The following is an 18,719-nucleotide window of genomic DNA, read 5'->3' on the forward strand; positions in this document are numbered from 1 at the left end:
ATCACAGTTGGGGAGACACTCCACAGCCTGGCCCCTCTTTCACCTCCTTCCTGGAGTCCCTTGTCAGGGACTGAGGTTTCAGTTTGTAGGAGCACAGGCCCATGAGCTCACAGCACATGTCTTTGTATGTGCTGTTCTGTGGACTGGATGATCTTTCTCCCTGCCAGCCTAGCCTGGTAGGTTCCTGGTTGTTATACCCCAGTTTCCCCTCCCATCTGCCTACCCTGGACTTGTACTCACTCCTCCAGGGATTTCCCAAGAAGCCAGCTCCTGAGATGCTTAAGATAAGTGTCAGCACCCTCATAGCCACCCTGGGAGCCCCCAAGGGACCAGGGACCCTGTACTGATGTCCCCTGTTGCTGTCTCCCCAAGGCTTGGCACTTATGGAACCCCATCAGGGATGGCAGAGGAAGATAGGAGGAGGAAGTATGTCCATCCCTTCGTTCCACCGTACAGTGCCAGCTCAGGGCTGGTGTTTGCTGCTGAGGCCACAACCCCGCTTGCTCCTGAGTGGGGAGCTGGAGAGTGGTTCCAGGTTCCCACAGCTCCTCACATAACGGACTGTGTGAACGCCACTGGATACAGCCTCTTGTAATCAGGGACAATGCTTGGCCCATTGTCCCGAAGGACACCCCTGGGTCTCTGGAGGCCTGTGACCCTGCCCAGCCACCTGGCCCCGTGCCTGCGGGCAGCCTGCCCAGGGCGGCCACCTGGAGACTCCTTCCTTCCAGCTGTAGTCCTGGCTCCAGGGGTTCCGGCCACACCTTTCCTCCGACACCCCTCCAGGGCGGGGTCCCCACCCTGAGCCTCCACCCTGCCACAGGCTCGCCCCTGTACAACAGAAGGGAGTGCTGGGCAGGGGTGCCACTCACCATTAGAGCAGGTGACACGCCACCGTGCTTTTCCTGGGTAGCCACTAGGCTCCACCCACCAACCTGATACCAAGAGTCACTGTTGCCACTTTGAGGATGGAGAAACTGAGGCTCTGAGAGGTTAAGTGGCTTGACAAGTTCACACCACTAAATCCACAGTAAAGGGAGGGTGGTGCTGAGAGGTGGTGGCACAAGTCTTTAATCCTAGCGCTTGGGAGGCAGAGGCAGGCGGATCTCAGAGTTCAAGGTCAGCCTGGTCTACAGAACAAGTTCCAGGACAGCAAAGGCTTTGCAGAGAGAAGCCCTTTTGAAAAAAAAATCAAAAGAGAGAGAGAGGGGAAGGGAGGGAAGGAGGGACACACACACACACACACACAGAGAGAGAGAGAGAGAGAGAGAGAGAGAGACAGAGAGAGAGAGAGACAGAGAGAGAGAGAGAGAGAGAGACAGAGAGACAGAGAGACAGAGAGACAGAGAATGAATATGATAGTTTAGAACCCTGAATCCAGCAGGTCCTCACTACTTCACAACCTCTTGGGCCTGCAAAGAGTGAGCAGTTGGGGAGTCCCTAACTCATGGTTCTGGTTCCTCCAGGGGTGGTTGTGACCAGCCTCAGCTGGATCAGAGGTCCTTAGAGGGAAGAGGCTGAGGGGCCCTCCTCTGGGCTTCTCCAGGATGCCCCTGGGAAGAGGCATGCATGTCACCACCTACAACGTGGGCCAAATGTCTGCGAATTTAGCACAGACAGAAGGTGGAAGCCAAGAGGAGGGAGGGGAGGGAGAGGCTGAGAGACCATTGCTGAGGAAGGAGTGTGAGGGGCAGTACCCGGGGTTGTGGTTGCTGGCCTGGCGTCTTGCCGGGCTGGTCAGTAGGAGTCACTGGGGCAGAAGGGAAGGGCTGGCCTGGGGCCAACCAGATCCCAGACCCTGCTCTGGCAGTCTCAGAGCAACTCAGGGGATGCTCTGTGTGTGTGTGTGTGTGTGTGTGTGTGTGTGTGTGTGTGTGTGTGTGTCACTGTGACCCTTAGTCTCCTCCTCTGTGAACAAAATAGCTTCGGCTCGAACGAAGAACAAAACAAAAGGAAGGCCATGACTTCCCAGGTGTGGTGGAGAAGGCTTACTACAGATAAAAGAGAGAGCATAGCCAGAGGCAGGGACATCTGGGAGAGTCCAGAGTGGACATGACCCAGTGAGGAGAAGAGGGTGGGGGGCAGAGCCCGAAGAGTGAGGGGAGAAACAGGTGCAGCAGCCACGTGGACAAAAGGGGTAAAAGGGTCTGGTAACCAAAATAGCTGGCCACACAGGGCAGAGCCACTGGGAAAAGGGCAGCCCAGCCCCTGGGCTGGAGAGTTCGGGGTAGGGGTCAGCGTATGACAGAAATACCCTGTAACAGGGACTGAGGGATGCTGGGAGAACCTAGCTGCCAGTTCCGCTCTGATGTGTTAGCCATTCATCCGGGTTTGAGATCGAGCATCGACCCACAGGGCTGTCATGAGGGGCAGACGTCAGGAAGAACTCCATCCCAAGTGCTTCACACTGCGGAGAAAGAGGGTGAAGACCCAGAAAGGCTTGCCGAGGGTGGAAGGACGGCACCTCTGCCTTCTCCAAGGCCCAACCTTGGCGTGGCCCTGCTTTCTATTTGTAGCGGGCCTACTCTCCTGTGACCCCTTCCAGACCCTCCTACCCAGGGAGCGGACTTCAGGCTGTAGCCTGCAGGGCCCGACGGGAGGGGCCCCTCGTGGGCTCCTGTTGCGGCCTCCCGCAGCTGCTATGATTTCATGACTCTGATGCTCATAGCCACGGGTTGCCCTGTGTGTGGCTCCCTCCATTCCAGTGTCTGGGCCATCTGAGCCACCTGCCCTGGCCAGCGGTATAAACCCAGTTAGCCCTAGTCTTTAGGGAACCAGACAGACGGAGAGGAGCCTAGAAGCCTAGAAGCCTAGTTGTCTAGAATTGTTCCCAGGTATGATCTACCTGGGTTCACCTAGAGGGGAAAAAAAAAAAAAAAAATCTCAGGGAAGGACACTGATTGGGCCTGTTTGGGTCACATGTCCACCTCTGTACCAATCATAGTTGCTGAGAGAATGGGGACCTGCAATTGGCTGGAGATGGTCCATATGTTTTCCCTTGTTGCTAAGGCACAGGGGCAGACTACTGAGCTGGGCAAGTGCCCAGAAGCTGGGGGCACTTGGGGAGCAGTACCTGGTCAGGAGCACCACCTCCAAGTAAGGAGCAGGATTTGGGGTGCTGCAGATTCCCCAAGTCCAACACATAGCCTTGCAGGGTTGGAGGGAGGCCAGGCCAGGGGAAGGGGTCCTGCACTGTGTCCAGGAGAGGGCGCAGAGACACCCCTGTGTACCCCGGCCCTGTCACCAGAGCGCATGTTGCAGCCATCTGGCCAGCCTGCTGCTGGGGGTCCCCTCCCGGAGCCCTGCTGCTGACAGGAACCAGCGCCTTTTACAGCCGCCAGCCAGCGCATCTGGGAACGCTCTGGCCTCCGGGCTGGAGCCGAGTCCCAGCCACGCCGGGGAGCAGCCCCCACCCCGGCACCCACGTGACAGCCCGCTGGACGCCGGCCACCACCGTTGTGTAACCAGCCTTGTCCAGGAGAGAGGCGAGGCTGCGGGGCAGGGCTCCAGTTGGGGCTGCCGCCAGGTCCCCAGCAGGCCTGGGGTGGCTGGGGACACCCGCGGCAAGGGCACTGCCCCCTCCTTTCTACGCTCTTCTTATCCCTTCCGGTCTTCCTGCCTTTTCTCTCATACTCTTCTCTGGTCCCATCTCTCTTCTTTCCCGCTGCTTTCTGACTTACCGCCTCTTCCCTCTTCTTTCTCTTCCTTCATCTCTCATTCTCCTGACTTTCCTCTCCAGCTCCGGGACCCTCGATCCCAGGATCCCCTTGGAGGTGGGGGCCTGAATATGTTACAGGGCTCTCCACAGACCCTGTATCTACTTCGGAGGACAAGGGCTGGGGAGTGGCCGTGACTCCCCACCCCCACCCCGGCAACTCCACACCATATCACACACACTCTCACGGGCCTTTTAAGGACAAGACCAGCTTGGTGGCAGGCATCCAGTGTTGGCCCCAGATGTCTTTGGGATAGGGATCCTGGGCGTTTGCTACCAGAGTGAAATGAGACAGAAGGGTTTCCTAGGCCTCAGGCTGTAGGCTATAGCAGCCCCTCCAGCCTCAAATCCACTTGCTCTCCCCTCAGGGATCTGGGACAGGAGACCTCTGTCCACCCATCTGCCTGCAGTTCCCTCCTTCCACTTGGTCCTGTAAAGAGCAGATCAATGCTCCAGGCAGCAAGAAGGGCACGTGCAAAGGCCCTGGGGCATGGAGCAGCCTGATGGACTCATGGATCTAAAAAGAAGCCCTTCTGGCCTCAGTGAGCAGGCCCAAAGGGCGTGGAGGGGACTCTGTGAGCTGAAGCAGGAGCATGCCAAAAGTGGCTTCCTTGTTAACTACTAGGTCTCATGGAGAAGACCCAAGGATGGGCAGAGAAGGACTGTGGTCGCTGAGGCAGGAAGGGATGGTACTGAGGGTGGGCTTATGGGAGAAGAGATGAGAAAAAGGGGAGAGAAGGTGCTCCTGGCAGGGCACTGGGCCATGTGCAGAGACGTTACACCCTCAGGGACCTAGAGACTGGGTTCCCTTGGTCCAGGTGAGGAGATGCAGGGCAAGGCTGTGGTTTGCCTGAAGTCAGAGACGAAGAGGACTTTGGGGCCCCTGAGGTTCTGGAAGGTGTGAGCTCTGGCTGCTGATGCCAAGAAAGGTGGGGGATAGTCTGGAAGGAGGCTCTGTCCTGGCGGGCTCTGTGCCACTGACTTTGGCTGGTTAATTTATACACACAACCTTAGAATCCCTTTAGGAGTTACCTGGATCAGGTTTGCCTATGAACATGTCTTTGGGAGACTGTCTAGACTGCTAATTGACACAGCCCATTGTGGGTGGTGCCATTCCCTAGGCCGGGCCCTGAACTGTATCTGAGTAAAGAAAGCTGGCAGAGCATGAAGCCAGCAAGCAGACAGCATGGAGGTCATCATTCTTCTCTGTTCTTGCCTGTGGTTGTGATGTGCCTAGCAGCTTAAATCCCTGCCTTGAGTTCTTTCCCTCCTGGATGTGCTGCCACCGGAAGTGTAGCATGATTAACCCTTTCCATCCCTGTGCTGTGCTCAGGATATTTTCTCACAGCAGTGGAGATAAAACCAGGCCCTGGGAAGCCAGCGGGTGTCCCTGGACCAAGTGGCAACCCAGCTTCATGCTACAGTGCCAGCCGAGCTCCTTTCTGGCCACATGACCTCAGGAGAGTTATGGGACTCCTGGCTTCAGTTTCTTCACTGGCAGGCCAGGAACAGCCCCTCTACTTGGCCTCTAGGAGGGTTCAGTGGGGTTGTCCATGACAAGCTGGGATATCATAGGAGCTGACTGACTGCCTTCCATCCCCGGATCACCAATACAGCATCCATCAGAGAGGTGGTTTCAAGGCCCCGTTTCCACACTAGTCCTGAAGAGACCCTGAGTTCTGACCAGAGCCTTGTGATCACATGGAGACAGGTAGGTAGCCTGAGAACATAGGGCAGGGCTCAGAGGTGGAGCCCAAGGTGAGCTGAGGGGACATTGACATTGGAGCTGAGCTGTCTCCTGATGTTCAGGGTGACCCAGGTCCTGCCTTGCATAAGGCACCAGTCCCACCTCAGCCTTCAGAAGGACAATCCCAAGAATAGAACCTTTCATTTAAGAAGCATTTTAATTTGCTCTCTGTGTGCGTGTGTGTGTGTGTGTGTGTGTGTGTGTGTGTGTGTGTGTGTTACAGCATGCATCTGGAGATCAGCAGATAACTCTGGGCAGATGTCTGTTGTCTTTTTTCCACCTTTACGTAAAATCAAACTCAGGTCATCATGCTTTCTGTGCAAGCGCTTTTCGGTGCTGAGCCAGCTCACATTCTGTCAACTTTGGGGGTTGTGTAGCAGTGAGGAGGCGGAGTCACACCCAGAACACACAGCAGCATGGCAGAAATGACGGACCTTGAAGAATACTTTGACTTTTTTTTCTGTGTCTTCTGGAGAGAGTGTCACCATGTAGCCCAGGTTGGCCTTGAACCCTCCATCCTCCTCCCAGCACCGTCCCTCAGGTGCCGAGGTTGCAGGGTAGATCCTTTGCACGCCTGGCTTTCTAACTGTTTAAAACAGTCACATCTTTGTGGGTCGGGGGTGGGGATCCAGCAGCCAGGGCACAGATGCCATAGCTTGTTCACTGACAGAGCAGTGTCAGGACTGGGGGTGCGGCTGGCTCAGTCAGTAGGGTGCTGTCTACCATGGGGAGCCCTGAGTTCAATCTTCAGCACCTCCGAAAAATGAAACAGGATAGCGTGTGGAGAGTAAACTAGGAGAGATGCAGGCTGTGCGGGAAGACTCGTGTTGTCACTCACAGCTGTGATTTGAGCTGAGTCCATTGACCTCAGGACCAGCCACCCCCTGGGGCTTGTCAGCGGAAGCAGGCTGTACTGGGCATGTCCCATCTTCCGACATCTCTGTACCGGTCAACTGCACCTGCACACAAATGCCTCTAAATTAATTTTTTGAAGGGTAAAACCACTGCCTGGTGGCTTTAAGTTAAGTTTCGTTTTGTGTTGGGTGGTATTTGTAACTACCTAGGTGGCACGTGGCTCACAGCCCCTGGTTGGAGACACCCGGGCAAGGCCCAAAGCTGTGTGCTCTTTCCGCTCCGAATAGAACAGGGTTTGCTTGGTTCTGTGTTCCCATAAGGTCCAGCCTGTGAAGGGTTAACTCAGTATGTCGACTCCTTCGTGTACGGTGTCATCTTTTTCTACCTCTCTCTGCAAGGAATATTGGCGAGGTCCTCACTGTCCTCGCATGCCTTTGAAGAGAAGCCAGCTTTGGGGCTAGGCACTGTGGTCACCAGGCTAGATTCCTCAGGCTCTGAGTGTATGCGTCCGCCAGAGCTGGGTCGCTGGCCTCTGCCCACTGCATGCCAGTAGCACCGACAGCACCGGCAGGGCATGAAAACAGATAGAACACCTCTCCAGTCTGTTAACTGTCCCCTAAGGGCCAATCACTTTGAGAGAGAAGTGCTGGACTTGAAGGGAGGGTCAGAGCATGGGGGGGGGGAGCGGGGGGACGCTTGCATTTCCTTGATGCCCAGCCATGCTGGCCCAGGTCCCAGCATGGGACCATGAGAGGCAAACACAAGCGAGATGGAGCAGTTACCAGGCATGGCCCTTGGAGAGACAGCGAGACATGAACAGCCCTCATTTGAGGACCCGTATCCCAACCTGTACCCTCAGGGCTGCAGAGGCCGCCATGCCTTGAGCCCCTGAGGTCATCTACCACTGTGGGGTTCCCAGCACTTGGAGTGGACGGGTCCTGTCTACACATGGAAGACATTGAGATGTAAGTGACATATGTCCACTTGTCAGGGGAGTGTCCTTGAAGAAGCAGCAATGCAGCCTTGGGTGACACCCCCACCCCTGGAGCCCTGGAGGTAGGGTTATCCTTCAGGCTACAGCAAGATGGGTGGCTTTTATGAGCCCATCTTGGCAGGTAGGAGCCCAGGTTTCCTGGAGACCATTATGACCTCGGGTGAACTGGCTCTGCTGGGTGACAGCTGAGTGTTGTCTGCTCACAGTGTGTCCTTGTAGAAGGGTCTGGCCTGCCTCTCTGTCACTCTAGTGAACTTGCTGGTCAGCAGAGATGGGGGTGTTCCAAAGTGCATGTTTGGACGGGGTGTGGGGAGAGAGCTCAGCTTATAGGGAGGTACGGAAGAGGGGGGACACGGCCAGCAGGGGAATGAGCCAGCTGGAAAGCAGTCTCTCTTGGAAGCTTTTGTTACAGGCTGTGAGGTTTAATTTGTGCATCCCGTGCCTCTAAGTGTGTAGTTGGGCACTTCCCAGTGAAGCCATGGAGGCCACTATTGAATCCTAAAGTGTTTTCATAGTCCCACACTGTGAACCCCAAGCTGTCTCTCTCTCCCTCCACCTCCCTGTCCCTAGCTTCACTCATCCCTGGCCCAGCCATGAACGTTTTTATTCTAAACAACTCCTGCAGATAGATGGGTCCTATGCCACCTGCATCTGGCCTCTCTCACACAGCCCCAGGGTTTGACCTGCTGTAGCGCCTGCCCCAGACCTCACGCCTTTTTACGGCTGAGTAATATTCCCAAACACAGACTGATCACATAGAATTTGCTCACGGATTATCAGTGGCTTTTTGTTTCCACTTCTGACAGTGTGGTTGACGCTGCCGTGGATGTTTGTGTGTGTGTGTGCATATGTGTGTGTGCATGTGTGTATGTGTGTGTCATGTATGTATGTATATGCGTGTGTGTGTGCACATGTATGTGTGTGTGTGTGTGTATATGCTTCCCACACAGCAGAGAAAGGACTGGCTCCGGTGGCAGCACCACCACTGTGAGGAACCCCTGACTCCTCCCTCACAATCTCTCTCACTTCACTTGCCGTTTTTTCCTAGTGACCAAAGTCCTTTCTGGTCAGTTGTCATAAGTGTTTAATTATTTTGCTCACCTTTAATCGGGTTAAGTTTTTGCTATGAAGCCGTAAACGTGTGCTCTTGATTTCTTTACTCCACAGCCTGCCTATTGGCTCAACACCTCCCCCTGTGGGATGAAATTCCGGGCCTCCTTAGAGGAGCTGTATCCAACTGCTCTCTTTCGCTCCCATCCCCCTTTTAAATGGTTTATTTATTTTTATTTGACATGCGTTGGTGTTTTGCCAGCTTGTGTGTCTATGTGAGGGCGTCAGATCACTCGGAGCTGGGTGGGTTACAGGCAGTTGTGAGCCACCATGTGGTTGCTGGAAATTGAACTCAGGACCTCTGGAAGAGCAGTCAGTGCTCTTAACCACCAAGACATCTCTCCAGTCCCGCCCGCCTTTACTTTTTTTAAAGACAGGTTCTCACACTGTAGCCTATGCAGGTGTTGAACTTGTAATCCTTCTGCCTCCATCTTCTGAGCAGCTGAGATGACAAGCCTGTGCCACCAGGATTGCTAGCTGTCTTTGTCTCTCTCACTCTCTTTTTGGGGGGTTAGTGTGTGTGTGTGTGTATGTGTGTGTGTGTGTGTGTGTGTGTGTGTGTGTGTGTGTGTGTGTGGTGTGGTGTGTGTGTTTTACATGCATGTATGTGTACATCTTTTCCATACCTGGTGTCCCTGGAGACCAGAAATGGGTAGCAGTTTCCCTGAAACAGGAGTTACACAGATGGCTCTGAGCTGCCATCTGAGTGCCGGGAACTGAACCCAGGCCTCTGCAAAGGTGGCAAGTGCTCTTACCCACCGAGCCATCTCTCTGGGGCTTCTTCTTACTTTGTGGGGGATTCTCCCGGTACCCATCCTTTTTAAACCTTGACGGAAGCTCTGTTACTTACTCTGGTCACCCTTCCCGAGACCACAGCACCCTCCTGGTGGATTCTAAGCCCATTTGTGGCTTTCTCTTCACTCTCTCATGCGGGTCTCCACTCCACCCTCACTTGGCACCCACGCGAAGACAAGCACTCACAGCAGTTAAGTGTGTGTGAGGCAGGGACCCATTGTCATCCTGCATGGAGACAGCTGCTTGTCCCGGGCCCGCTGGCTGAAGAAAGGACGACCTATCCTCCTTGACAGATCTTGGATATTCCAAGCTATAGAACCGGGGCAGGGGTTGGGGGTCTCATGAGTTAGTCCTGTGCCTGGGGACCCTGGAAAACCAGAAGTAATGTATTGGACACCAGTCTCAGGATTTCCTGTTGCAGCCCAGGGTTGGATGGATCATTGGAGAATCGTCTCCGAGAGAGCCCCATGCCTTTGGGTCAAGGACGGGGACAGGGGACAGAGGCGAGAAGGCTGTTAGTTCAGCAAATAAGGCCTGGGAGAGGAGTGCTCAGGACAGGATATTCTCTGCATTTTAGGAAAGGAGTCAGAAGACTCTCGGGAGCCACTTCCTCCAGCCTGTCCCCCATCCTCTGGCACTCGGCCACCTCCCAGTGTGTGACTCAGGTTCCTCCCAGAATGCTATGTGGTGGCAGGTGCTAGCTGGCTTTTTCTCTCTGAGGTGGGTAGCTGTCTTCTCTGCCAGGGGTCCCCCTGGAGCCAGCACAGAAAATGTGAGTGAGCCACATCCCGATCCAGCTATGACCCTTCACCTAAGGATCCTTTTTTACCCTCCCCGAGGCTCTGGGTCACCACCCCTTGTATTAAGGACATGGCAGAGGAGCAAACTGTAAAAGGGTTCCTCCTCCACTCCCCGCCCCACCTCTCCTGGGATGGTCAAGTCTCGCCCTCTCAGCCCTTTAGTGAAGCCTGGACATTCACGGCCCAAAACAGGATTTGAAGATGCAGTGTCCACCCAGAGCCTGTAGATAAATGGGCTCTGCACAGGGTGTTAGGGGCAGCTAGCCAAGGAGGGAAAAAGAGTCACTGCCAGCCCTGGGGACCAAGGCCCTTCCTGCTCCCATCTCACTGAAGGCTTCAATGGCTGCAATATCCAGAGCACAGGCAGCTGAAGGCCACAGCCTGGAAAGACATCCAAGGTCACACAGCATTTCCTGTTACTGACTTCCGATACATGCTCCTTGTGGCCTGAATCCAAACCCACCCAGAGATTCCATGGGAAAGCCTCAGAGGGCCCCAGGGTTGGGGGTGGGGACTGGGCCAGGGCAAGAGTCAGGCCTGAGGTCTATTCTAAGGGTACAGGAGGCCTTTGGGATTTTCTGTGTGTCCCAGCACTGGGAACACATTTTTCTCGGCTTGCACCACAGCCCTGCCATCCTGGGGACCCTGACACAGCCCTTGGAACACTGTGACAACGACTGATGGGTTCAAGGTCTTTCGCCATCTGTGAGATGCTTATGGCTCTGGTCCCCTGCTGTTGGCCACGGTGGACCAGTCTGAGACAGTGATGTGACCCTGAGCAGAGGAGCGGTCCCACAGATCGGTTACCTGGCTAACCGGTGGCTGTACCTCCCCAAAGCCCACACAGGTGGTGCACACAGCTAGCCCCACCTTGGTGAAGGTAGACAGGTGTTTTGAGTTCTGCTGCTATTGTCTGGGAAAAGCTTGTAAAACATAGCCACCTCCCTCCAGGCCCATGGGGCCAGGGCACACTTTGGTGGCACTGAGATAGCCAAGGGAAATGAGATGGACATCTACTGGGTTAGCCTGTAGCAGGCCACAGACAGGATGTCTTAACTGGACTTACTGTTCTTTGAGGCAGGTTCTGGAGTAGAATGGTGGAAGGCCCAGGGAGGGGACATGACTGGACTAGGTCCCTCAGCTGGCCAGGTGGGACTGAGCTAGAAGCCAGAGTGCCTTTACCCAGCCGTCTTTGCGTGCCCGGTTGGTGGCCATTCCTGGGAAATAGCCCAGGAGAACAGCTGTACTCACAAAGATTCTGGGAAAGAACGGCAAGCCCCAAGATGGCATGGCTTCTCTCAGAGACGGGGCGTGGCCACCGGTGTCAGGTGGTGACAGATGTCAGGCTATGATGAAGCACCGGGCTGGGGCTGAGGGGGTGGCTGGGGCAGAGCTCTGCAGGGAAGGGGGGGACAGACAGGTCAGGCTGGTGTGAACTGCACCGCACAGTGCGTTAGCCGGCCTTGGGCTTCACGCCAGGGGCTGGGTGCAGCAAAGACACCTGAATGGGCTTCCTGCTTTTGAGGAAACTAGTCTGACTGGAGGCGAGGCGAGTGTGGTGAGGCTCTGCAGTGATGGTGACTACCCAGAGGCTGACTCCCTGGGCTGGGGCCAGCCACAGCCTCCTTCAGGACTCAGTGCTGGAGCTGCATAAGGCCATGCTGAGGCAGCCTGGGAGTGGGGATAGTCGGGACTGTACGGCAGTAAGCCAGGCCACGCAAGGCATCAAATGAGTTTCCTGGTGTCGCTGTAACAATGCAGTTCATGCTGGATGTTGTGGCTTACACCTGTTAAGTCAGGAAGCTGGAGGAGGATGGTCATGAGTTCGGGGCCAGCATGGGTTACACGGCGAGTTCCAGGCCAGTCTGGACTGTAGAGAGATACCCTGTCTCGGAAGAAGGACAACAGAGAAAAGTGAGAGGTAAACATCCTGCATTTATTCTATCAGGTGTGGAGAGCGGGAGGTCTGGTGTGCAAGGCCGAGGCGTAGGTCAATCAGTGGTAGGGTGTAGCGGTATATTTCCCGCTGCATTAAACTCGGTATTTGGGGAGGAGCTAAGGTGGGAGGAGTAAGAAGAGGAAGAGGAGGAGCTAAGGGAAGAGAGATGTAGGACCTATGGAAGACCATGCATGTATCCAGAGAAGTCCTGGGTAACAACTTATATCTAGGTTAGTTAACTGGTTAACACTTCCAATTGTGTGGGCATCTTGATTTTTGAGCATTACCAAAAATATAAAGCCATTGGATAATCTTTAACCATTAGAATCTCATTTCTACCCGGTACTGCGCGGATGGCGGGATGGTCTGGGCTCAGCCCAGCCTTGTGGAGACAGCGTGGAAGATTGTCAGAGCCATCTCCCATGCTGGCGTCTCGTGGGTGCCAGGGCCGGTGTTTCTGGCTGGCCATTTCTAGCTGTGGCGCTCCCGTGGCCTCTGGCTGCTTCCAGCTGTGGCGCGCTTGGCTTCAGGCCATGGAGCGTGGCAGCCTGAGCTAAGCAAAGCCACCATTGCTTAGATACTCGGCCCAAGAAATAGCCGTTTTAAAATATTATTGTAACAGTAGGGTACCTGCCTGGTGTGCATGGGGTCTTGGGTTTGATGCCCAGCACAACAGGACAAGGGAAGAGGAAGAAGAAGAGATGGAGGAGTAAAAGAAGGGGAGGGAGAAGAGACAGGAGGAGAAAGAAGTTACATATAGGCTATCCAGGGTCACATCCTGGTGTTGAGCTAGATCCTGCTGGGGTTATGGGAAGCAACCTGGCTCCTTACTGTTCCCAGCTTCTGACCTAGTGGCTTCCTTGGCCGTGGTTCATAGCAGTAGCCCGCAGGCAGGCTACACGTGGGTCTGGATTGGTGTTTCCACCTTCCCACTTGGGGAATATTGGATTTGGAGATGGAGTTGGTGGTCCCTAGGGATCTGTTCCCCAGTGTCGATGGGAAGTGGCCAGGTGGCTGGGAGGTTAGGGTCTGCAAGGCTGAGATGCAGACAAGAGGGAGGCTGGGCATGTGGGAAGGGAGGGTTTTAAGAATCAGGACAGCACTTGGGAGGCAGAGGCAGGAGGATTTCTGAGTTCGAGGCCAGCATGGTCTACAGAGTGAGTTCCAGGACAGCCAGGGCTACACAGATGTTTCGAGAAAAAAAAAAAAAAATCAGGACAGGGGCTGGTGAGATGGCTCAGTGGTTAAGAACACTGTGTGCTTTTCCAGAGGTCCTGAGTTCAATTCCCAGCAACCACATGGTGGCTCACAACCATCTATAAGGGGACCTGATGCCCTGTTCAGGCAGGTGAATGTATGTGCAGCAGAGCACTCAGACATTAAATAAAATTAAAAAAAAAAAAAAAATCAGAACACATTCAACCCTGTGACGATTCTTGTCAACTTGACGGAATTTGGCATTGCCATGGAGACAAGTGTATCTGGTGGGGGCATTTCCAGATAGGATGGTCTGAAGAGAAGATGCACCCTGAATGTGGGGGCACACCATCCCACCAGCCAGGGGTCCCAGACTGAGTGAAAAGGAGAAAGCAACTGGGACCCCAGCAGTCACCTCTCTCTGCCTGACACGTGTGTGACTAGTCACCCCACACTTCTGCCACCATGCCTTCCTACCATCATCCCTTCACCCCAGAAGTTGCTTTAGTCAGATGTTCACATCACAGCTAACCCAGTGTCAGAGGATGAGGGTCCCGGGTCAAGGAAGGCACTGGGCCGCAGGTTCTGCGGCCAGCACAGGCAGAATGGATACTCCTCTGGTTTTCTTACTTCTCTCTGCAGCCTAGATCCACATGGGCCTTCCTTCTGCTCACAGGGGACACGGTATACTTCCATGGACCCAGCCAGCCATGGCCCCACCCTCCCCAGACCCAACCTGGGTTTGGCACTGGGGCCCTGGCTCTGCAGGCTGCCTGTGGGTGGGTCTTCACCTAATGACACTGGAGCCCACTCACCTGGCCTCTTGGCTGACCCTGGGCGGGCTCCTGAGCCCCCGCTGGCTTCCTGCTCTGTAAACATGGCTAGATTAATGGTAAGGAATTGTCAGAGAGTCCCATCGGATGGGACTGTTTGGAAGATGTCTTGAAGATAAGGGCAGGAAGGCCGGCGTTGCCGCCAGCACACCACGGTAGGTTTTCCTGGCAGGGATTTTCACGGGGCTTCAGGAAGCCATAATCATAAAGTTAATTATGCTTGATTAACCCACATCTGCTGAGAGGCTACATTGCCAGGAGGTGTTCTAGGGGTTGATGGAAAGTGGGGGACACACATGACTCCCCAAAACCTGAGACTTCTCTCACCAGGGACTATGTACCCAGTTTCCTTCCATTCACTTCACTGCCACCGATCCCACCAAGAGGCCTGTACTCTGGGCTAGCCTCAGTTTGTGTTCTATGTTAATTTTATTTTAAGGGTTATTTCCAAGGTAGGACCCCCACTTGTGTCCCAGTTTGGTCTTGACCACCTCCTGGCTTCAACTGATCCATCTGAGGAGCTGAGGCTACAACTGTGTCCTTTTTTTAAAAGTTAGATTTATTTATTTATTTATTTTGGTTTTTCGAGACAGGGTTTCTCTGTGTAGCCCTGGCTGTCCCGGAACTCACTCTGTAGACCAGGCTGGCCTCAAACTCAGAAATCCGCCTGCCTCTGCCTCCCAAGTGCTGGGATTAAAGGCGTGCGCCGCCACCACCCGGCTAAAAGTTAGATTTATGCTAGGTACAGTCATGCATGCCTTTAATCCCAGCACTCAGGAGGCAGAGGCAGGCAGATCTCTTGAGTTTGAGGTCAGCCTGGTCTAAAGAGTGAATTCTGGGTCAGCCAAGACTATATAGTGAAACCTTATCTCAAAAAAAAATTACATTTATTTATTTATTTATTTATTTATTTATTTGGGAGGGACATGTGGAGGTCAGAGGACAACTTGCAGTTGTCGATTCTTTCTTACCATGATACTCCTGGGGACTGAGCTCAGGTTACCCAGTTTGGTGGTAAGCACATTTACCGGCTGAGCTACCTTGCCAGCCCCATCTCCACTTTTAATACTTATAGAAACTTAATATAAAACTCGCCACTTCCAGCCAGGTGTGGGGAAAGTAGGGACGGGAAGGTCAGAAGTCAAGGTCACCCTCAGTTCCATCCGGAGTTCCAGGCCAGCCTGGGCTACCTGAGAGACCCTGATTCAAAAACACACAATAAATAATAAACTCAATAATCAATGAAGTCTCCTTACTGCCACCACTGTAAGCACACGATCCCAAGGCTGTCAGTAAAGCCACGGTGCTGAGCGGCTGCAGGCTGCGTCTCATCCCTGGGTACTTTCAGCCTCCTAAAAGGAGTCTGCCCTCATCATCAGTGGCTCTCCCCTGTCTGAAGACTTACTTCTCCTGGACATTTTATTTAACTGGATCAGACAGAGCAGGGTCCCCTGGCATCCTGCCTCAAGACCTCATTCCTTTCCATGGCTGAGTAATATTCCCGGTGTGTCTTGTTAGCCAGGTGTTAATGGGCATTGTGATTGCTTGCCCTTTTTATTTGGTTTGGCTTTGGTTTCTCCAAGACAGGGTCACACTCTGGAGCCCTGGCTGTCCTGGAACTCCCTCTGTAGATAGAGCAGGGCTGGCTTCGAACTCACACAGGCATATACTATTCTGCCCAGGTTTTGTTTTTCTTCCCCATTTTATATTTGTATATTACAGTCCTAAATAGGGCCAGGCTGCCCTGAGACTCCCCAGGTAGCTGACAGTGACGTTAATGTCTGATCCTCTAGACTTCACCTCCTGAGTGCTAGGATTACAGACTTGGGCCACCACACCCAGTTACAGCAGTTCTGGGTGGAAGCCAGGACTTCTCACATGCTAGGTAAGTGCTTCACCACTGGGTTCCCAGGCCCTTTTATCTCCCGTGTAGAGAAATGACACAGCTACTTGTTAAAGTCTCTCCTGACTCTCAACACAGTAATTCCACTTTTAGGTATTAATATCCACCCCGCAGAAGCAAGAACAGGCCCCAGGGCACGAATGTCCCCAGCAGCCTTGTTACAACAGCTCCACACTTGGGATTCCCAAGTGTCCCCCCTCCACCACCACCCTCCACTCAAAGACCAGGGTCACCACAGATCGGGACACCACTTGTCAAATTTGTAGCAAGCAGGAAAAGGAAAGACAGAACACAGCAACTTGAGAGGGTTTCAGAAACGACGAAGAGTGACAGAAGCCAGACCCGCTACCGAAACTCTGGGTGTGAAGGGCTTTCTAGGAAGAGAGAAGTCCGCTGCAGATGGCCCAGCTGTGGCCGGGGAGGGATACAGGGAAGAATCGGAGGTGTTGGGGACACAGATGATTCTGACCAAAGTGTGTATCTGGGTGTCACAGTCATTTCAAATGGGCTGGGGCTGGTCAGGTGGGACATGATTACAGGCTGGCACTGGTTTGAGTGTAGGCATATGGGAGCCGGTGGGCCCACTGTGACTGTGTACAGATCTCAGTGTAAACGTCTGAGTCTCCTCTGCCGTATATCATGTATCATGTCTCCATTCTGTCACTGAGAGTCTCTATACCTTCGGGTCTGTGGTGTCCCTCTGGATGAGTTGTCCTGGCCCCTGTGTGTGCTGTAGAGTGTTTGTCTGTCTCTGCTGCTCCGCACACAGCCTGAGTGACTCCTCCTGCCTCTGGGCTCCTGACCAGTTTGAGAAAGTAAGCCCCCTCTTGGGCCTCCCTCCAGATGACACACACCCCTCCTTGAAGCTTTTCTCAGGCACTCTGGCGCCTCTGGTGACAGGAGACTGTCAGCTCTGAGGCCTGGGAAGGGCAGGCTATTCCTAGGGTAGGGACTCTCAGTTCTGTCCCTTTGCCAGGCAGGGCTGGATGTCCAAAAGGACTGTCTGGGTGGATCTCAGTATCTTCTTTTAGTCTTTCACCAGTTACTTCTCAGCCCCGAGTGTCAGACAGGAGTCTGGAGGATGGTAGGAACCCCCACCCTCCTCTTGGGCTACCAGGCTGCCTGTGGGATTCTCCCACCTCCTCCCAACTGCAATCCTTGACCTCTGTTTGGAGATAAGGAAGCCCCAGCAACTCAAGGGTGGAGCTTACTGGGCAGACCCAGGAAGATTCAGCCCCAGGACTACACTGGCCTACCAAGCCACCAGCTCAGAATAGCTGTGTGTTTGCCAAAATCCCTAATGTCTTAGTGGGTTCAAGTGACATTTCAGGGTCAGCCATAGGGCCATAGGGTCAGCCTAGCTCCCCATGCCTCCGAGTTAAAGGTTATCACCTCCACGTAGAAGCCAGAGCTTCAGCTCCCACAGGAGGTGATGCCTGAGTCATCATCCCAGGAAGGTGGACACCTAGGGACCTCTGCTCCTTAGAAAATGGAGAACCTTTAATCCCAGCACTTGGGAGGCAGAGGCAGGCGGATCTCTGTAAGTTCGAGGCCAGCCTGGTCTTTGTGAGTGAGTCCAGGACAGCTAAGGCTCTGTTACTCAGAGAAATTCTGTCTTGAACCAAAACAAAACAAATAAACAAACAAACAAAACAACCCCCCCAAAACAAAAACAAAAAACCAGAAATACCCAAATATCACAATTTTCAGTTGGTTCACAACATGTTCTTGCAAGTGGTCCTCAGAAAACCCCCAGATGAACACAGGAGCTGCTGTTCGTCCTACCACAGGTGAGGGGCTCTCATCCTGAGTGTAGATGTGCTACGGGGGGATGGGGGAAGCGCATGGTAGCTGGAAGAGATCGCTCAGGAGGGTTGGAAGACGGGCCCAAGGGGTCCAGCTTGCACTCTGGATCCCCTGGCTTCTCCGGCCTCTCTGTCTCATGGTCAGAAGTCTCCTCAGCTTCATCCTGCCACCAAGTGCCACATGCCAGGGTCCTGGCTGTTGGCAAGGGTGACAGCTGTGCAGGGGACAGGCTCTAGCACGTCCCTTTAGGGAGTGGGTGGCCAACTGCAGATCCTACTGACCAGGTCCTAGCTGAGGCTTGTCCTGGGTATGCTGTAAGCGACTCAATCACGCAGGCTAGTAACGCTGACAGTGTGGGGTGCCGGGCCTCTAAGCCGAAAGCCGAAAGGGGTGTGCTGGATTTGAACACAAAGATGCATTGGGTACAGTGTTCTCTTTCTCTGAAGCAGCCTTTTGGGGGCTCACTGCCATTCCTCCCACTACACACACCAGAAACTTGGGTCAGAGCCAAAAAAAAACAAAACAAAACTCCCTGGTTGGTGGCAAGGCTGGGTAGTTGTGCAGCTCTGATTTAGAGGCACCAGGGCCTCAGTTCGGCAGCTGAGAGTCAGTGAGTGGCTAAGCTGTGTGGTCCCAGGCAGTTTCCTTTATCTTTCGGGCTTCATCCAGTACTGTATAAACGGTGGGTGCATCTGTCTATAGCCTATCCAGTCAAACAAACTACAGGGTCCCAGTGAGGAAAGAGAGGTCAGTCAGGGGCTGAGGGTGTGGCTCAGTCCGTAGAGTGCTGGTGTAGTATACATAAGGCTCTGGGTTTGAGCCTGAGCTCTGGATTAGCCAGGAGTGGTGGTGCACACCTGTGATCCTAGCACTTGGAAGGTAAAGGCAGGAAGATCAGAAGTTCAAGGTCATCCTCAAGTAAATAGGGACTTCAGGCCAGCCTGGGCTGAAAGAGAGACAGACAGACAGACAGACAGACAGACAGGCAGAAAGAAACAGAGAGAGAGAGAGACAGAGAGACAGAC

General features: G+C 53.9%; 1 long non-coding RNA gene across 1 annotated transcript; it reads left to right on the top strand.

Moving 5' to 3' along the window:
* The first annotated feature begins 2,914 nt into the window (after positions 1-2,914).
* LOC143434994 (uncharacterized) lies at positions 2,915-4,897 on the top strand. The gene is made up of 2 exons (XR_013104935.1): positions 2,915-3,096; positions 4,084-4,897. It is a non-coding gene; the product is annotated as an uncharacterized LOC143434994 (long non-coding RNA).
* The last annotated feature ends 13,822 nt before the right edge of the window (positions 4,898-18,719 follow it).

The sequence above is a fragment of the Arvicanthis niloticus genome, chromosome 18 (genome assembly GCF_011762505.2).
Source record: "Arvicanthis niloticus isolate mArvNil1 chromosome 18, mArvNil1.pat.X, whole genome shotgun sequence".
NCBI lineage: Eukaryota > Metazoa > Chordata > Mammalia > Rodentia > Muridae > Arvicanthis > Arvicanthis niloticus.